Here is a 5,671-nt window from a genome sequence, read left to right as displayed (position 1 = left end):
GAGGCGTTAGGATGTTCTATTTTATCCGCAAGATTTTTTAATTAGACCAGCTCCTCGGTATCTGATTGGGAATCGATCATTGCAGGGGGGTTGCATTGTCGGACGCGTGGCCCTTTGGGTCTCCGAGTTGCAGACCTATGCTACCAACACAATAACTTTGCAATATGCGATGACTCTACTGATGTAATATGTATGTATATTATGAACAAAATATAAATCACTTTTCATCTGATTATTCCATAAAACTCGGGCATAATCCTTGCTGCTTGTTAAGTTCAACTTGACATCAAACCAAAACATGACACCAAAGAACGCGCCACTTCATTCTACAGGCTCTTATATGCACTTCGGCTATTCAACAAATCAATACCTTGCCGTCTATAGGCTATTGCTTATTACAGTTTACATAATGTTGATAAACCACAACATTAAACAACGCAATACAGTCTTACCCTACCGGATAAATGTTCAAAAGCTGCCTCGACAGGCTGTCGAGATGTTCATACTAAGCACTCGCTACTCATTGCATGCTATTTGACCGTCGATATTAGTTGCTTGTCACTTGAAATAATGGCCATCCTGTTCCAAAAAAATACATGCATCGCTTAGTCTATATTTGGCTGATACGAAAGTATTATTTAGGCTACCAGTCCCCCGTTATTAGACAAACTTGTTAGGGAAAGAAACAAAAAATAATTAACATATAGACTGTGCAAGTGCAAGAGAATACGAGGTTTTAGTTGTGGGGAGAATGGCAAGCGTAGGCTACGTTTTGAGGTATGAATGATAGCCTACCTGCGCTGTAAACTCCTCCAGCTTCCAAGCTTATTAGGCTATATTCGCCCTGTCATTCTCCAGTTGAGGGAGAGACCGACGTTCTCAGTGGATATGTGTAGACACCCGCGAGTTTGCCGGGACTTGGTGTGTATTGATCTGCTTTCACTGCTCAGAGGCTGACTCTGGTTGGCTGTGTGATGCGTCAAAAAGCATCTCTCCGATCCCCTCGCTCGATCCTAGCTGCTCTCCCAGTCTGTGTCAAGCGCGGCCCGTTTTAAACTAAAGTGACGTCACACGCAGCGGCGCTGAAGAATACGGATCGGAAGAAACATGGAAATGGAAAACTGGACATTTCTTTTTACTCTCTGTAGCTTTCTACTCATCCATCCAAACATGTGATAATTTGCAACTATACATAACATATCGTAGGCTACAAAATACAAGACATTATGCTGTCTGAGCTACAACATGAAAGAAGCCTTGTTTAAACCAAAAGGCTCACATATTTTCGTTCACAATTAATGCGGGCTTGTCGTCAATGTTATCTGCCAATTTAAAACCCCAGCCATCTTCAAGAACACGCCTAAACAATACTTCATTATACCCCGACGCGCTGACTAAGCGTGACCGGTCAATGCATGAAAGCCTATGTAGATTTGCACTGCGAGGAATTCGCATAGACCTTCATTAACTGTACAAGGCAAAATCTCAATTAGATAGGCCTAGGCGTGGTGTTTGCCAAGGCAGTGAGCATTTCCTCAGCTTTGAGATTTGTAGGAGAAATTTGTTTTCCTTAAAATAAGAATAGCCCACTTCTTTCAACAAACCCTTTTAATTTTGGGACTGCTTTTCCATCTTTTTCAGCCTTAATTGGATAGAAATGAAATGTTAATAACTTCAGGGTGCTGGTCCACCTATATGCTAATAGAGTAATTAAGAGGACCCCCATACCAGGTCACCAGGGTAGACCAGCTGAGATAAGGGAAATATGAGTTTGAGCTAAATTGTCCATAGCGCTAATGCTAAGTCCTCTATGCGCATCACTTTTCAGGGCTTCGGGCTACCAATCTCTTTTGGGACTGTATTTTAATTGCATGGCAGGGGGGATGAAATAAACGCAACGCTTAGCAACTAAAATGGTGTGGGGTGTTAAGGCAACGAGGCCATAGAGAAGAGAAGCATGACTCCAGCTTTCTAATCCTCTGCCGATTTACGTGGATGTTACAAGTAATCAATGAAATTAGTTTTTTTTTTCTCCAAAAGTTTTATTTGACATGAAAGAGCATAAATCAACTTTGCACATTGAGAGAACAACTTTGATATTTTATTTAAAGTGTTGCATATAAATTACTCTCACATTCAGATGGGCTACCCAGACTTTCAGAAGAAAAAAAAAAAACTTAAACTGCAACTTTTATAGTAAAGTGTGTGTATGTGTGTGTGGTGAGTGAAGGAGGTGGTATACGCCACATTCGCAGGGCTATATTCAAGTAAGTGAGTGAGTGAGTGAGTGAGTGTGTGTGTGTGTGTGTGTGTTGGGACAAAACTTTCACCTATAGCCTACTATGCAATTCAGTACATCAGGTTCCATAGACCTCTGAAGTTCACCTACAAAAACGATCCGGGTGTTAATTGAAGCGAACTACCTATGACAAGTTGCATTGCAAGTTAGCGCTGGGGTAGCAAAAATCTAAGTTTGCCGTCTTAACGTACCGAAGATCACAGTACCCACTCGAAGGCAATGGACAAAAGTGTGATGAGCAAAATGTCTGCATTTCAGACTTATTCGTCCCCGTGAGTTTAACAGGTGCGATAATTCAAAATCCCCATAGGAAAAATCACAAGATACCGGATCTTGAAGATGGCAGCTTTTTTTGTAGCCGAACTTCAGAGGTCTATTGCATTCCATAGCGTAAGGGAAAATGTATCAACTGTTTTCTCTAAATACATGGCAAAATATACTCCCTGCTGTGAGGGATGGTGATGCTCATCATTTTAACAATACAGCAGTATGGTAATCCTCTGCCACCACCAGGGTTAAACATGTAGGGCTGCTGGCCACACATGGATTAAACCCAGTCCTGGACTAAAAGAGAACTCTAATGAAGATCTCCACTGAAAAAGCACTTTTAGTGCTAAAACTAGTCCATATATGGGAACCTGCCCTTAATGTACATGTGCATAGGTATATTAAAGGTTGGTTAAGTAATCATCCATCCACATGTGTCAAAGTGAAAATGTATTGGATGTAGGCAATTGTGTTACCAATGTGTTAATGTGTTGAGGGTACATGTACTGGATGTGGGAATAAGGCTCTGTAAAGGGGCAAAAAGGAATCTTACCATCTAAACTAAATATGAAAGGCAAACTCAAATGTATGATTGTTGAGTCAGATCATTGTAACCTACACAGCAATGGTTGCTGTGAAAATGTATAATACACTAAATGTTTTCCACTGACATGGATTAATGCTAATCCCAAACTAAAATAGTCCTTGACTAAAAGATAACCGAAATAGCTTTAGTCCAGGGCTAGAATTAGTCCATGTCTGGGAAACTGGCCACCAGTGTCTAACCTGACCGAGCAGACCTGTCCCTGCCTGTAAAGATCTAGGATGGGTAGGCTACTTGATGATGAAACTGACAGACAGCCATTGTTCCAGGCAAAGCATTCACCACCATGGACTTCATCTAGGAGACAAAAAGATGAAAAGTTAGGGGTTTAATCAATGTATTATACATTCAGACAGTGTTCCAATTCAACATGTTCAATCTACTGCAAGCTCAGTAAACCACCCCAGGGTAACAATTACAGTTGAACATGCTCTTAAATAACCATATAATGTCTCACTTGACTTATGTACTGCATAAATTATTTCTCATCGTGGTATCTGTATGGAACCATCGCACAGGGAACCCGACCTCTTGACAGGCCCTGTCGGCAGGAACCAATGTCACTCTGCGTGGCGTCATAGACTGCAGTACACTGCTCAGTACTGCAGCCAAGCATGCTGACCACACATGTTCACACACGGGAATCGAACACACGTCTTTGTGGGTACTAACCATCCGTCTTAACCACTGCACTATTGGATAGTCTATCGTATTTAGGGTACAAAGTGTCTGAATCAATTAACAGCTCAATGGTTCACGACGACCCCCCCCAGCTAATGGTTGCCAAAATCATCATGGCCACTTCTGACGCAAACATGAACACAATGGCCTAACAATGTGTGTGTGTGTGTGTGCGTGAATGGGCCTTACTAAGCAGTTATCATCTAGACATAATTTTCAAATTAGCGTTAAACATTACAACCTAGATTTCAGTCAAATCTAGTTTGAGCTTTTTCTTTAAGATGCCATGCTTGTAAGATTGCTAACTTCCTAGCGAGCTAGATTTCTCTTAGCTTTCTACCACTCATAGGTATTAAATAAGGTCAATATATAACATTCTGACCAGACAGATTCAATCTTTATATCACTTACGTATTATTCACAAAAAGGAAAGCTTCACAGACATATATTTCATTAAACGTACCTCAAAAAGATATGTATCAGGCACATAAACACACACGGGTGTTTATGCACAAACTTCTTCTTTTTCATTACGGATATAATGATTTACGCACATACCGCCACCTAGCGTGCTGGAGAGAACACACGCTCGGCATTGTAGATCAGGGATCAGGAGGAGTGCTCTTCTGGATGTTCAGAGAAAGGGTTTGCCAGTATACATGTATAATTACGTTCCAGTCACTTATTAGACATTCTCTGTTCCAGTTGTGTTTTTGCCTTTTGTTTTGTATCATTATAACAAAATACACTTTTCTGAACGAACGAACATCTGCATTAAAATAGGGAGATATATAAAAATATTATTACATACAAAAAATATATTCTCGTCATTGTTCCCCCAGCATTACACTATTGAGTTATAGGTATTGTTTCAATTACCAGATATCAGATGCAAGTAAAAGGTAATGTGTTGGGCTATAGGCCTATTACATAATACATAAACCTACATCATAACACAGGACCATAATTTCGGTTCAAAAGAGTATGCCAAAAAAGACGGGCATACTTAAATAAACGGATTAACACATGCAAAATGCATAAATGAGGAATACATGAATGAGGGCCAGCCATCCAGTGTACAGATTTTCTCTGAGATGCACAGTCAAGACACATTAAGTCCGGGAAAAAACAGCAGTTGAGCAAAGTAGCTTCTTACAATTAAAATAAAATCGCTAAAATACAATAACACAAAAAGACCGGTAAAAAACAAGAGAAAAAGAACGGGCCGTGCAGGGGCAAGGGTTTCCATCCAGATGCAGCTCATTCCAGAGTTTAGGGGCAATGACCGCAAAGGCACAGGGTGAAAACTTCTGGCTGAATCCTGCCTGCTTTAGATGTTCCTTGACCACAGTCCAGTGGCGCCAGCAGAAAATGTTGACAGGGGTAGCCAGGGGAGGCCATTGCAAATCTTGGGGTGGCATGCCAAAACGCAAAAATTGATTGATAGCTTTTGGAAAAGAGCTCTTAGGCTATCGTTTTCAAGACAGTTTACGCTACCCATATCTGGGCAAGTACGATGTGATCATGCTTGCATATATCTTAGGTCAGCCTTTATATAAGGGAAAAATACTTTGTGTGTGCATCATGTCACCTAAGCATGCTGGTATAATATCTATTCAAAAACACTGTTGATCTGTGCATGCCATGATTCTTTGATTCGGAAAGCAAGTTCATTATTTTGGGCTGCTATAGAATAGCCTATATTAGAATTCTGTCAGCCAGACACTGTGCAACACATGTCAGGACACGTCAGAAGTTGGCCACAAGATGGAGACATTTACCACGATGAGCCATGCGGTCCGGAAGACAGATGTAAATAT

At 40.8% G+C, this 5,671-nt stretch overlaps 1 non-coding gene across 1 annotated transcript; it reads right to left on the bottom strand.

Annotated features, from left to right (window-relative positions):
• Positions 1 to 3,666: 3,666 nt before the first annotated feature.
• Positions 3,667 to 3,797, bottom strand: LOC125304075. The gene has a single exon (XR_007195187.1). It is a non-coding gene; the product is annotated as a small Cajal body-specific RNA 14 (non-coding RNA).
• Between the last annotated feature and the right edge of the window lie 1,874 nt (positions 3,798 to 5,671).

Source organism: Alosa alosa, chromosome 11 (assembly GCF_017589495.1).
Source record: "Alosa alosa isolate M-15738 ecotype Scorff River chromosome 11, AALO_Geno_1.1, whole genome shotgun sequence".
Lineage (NCBI taxonomy): Eukaryota > Metazoa > Chordata > Actinopteri > Clupeiformes > Clupeidae > Alosa > Alosa alosa.
The sequence above is the reverse complement of the archived record's forward strand: the minus strand, read 5'-3'. Positions and strand labels throughout refer to the sequence as shown.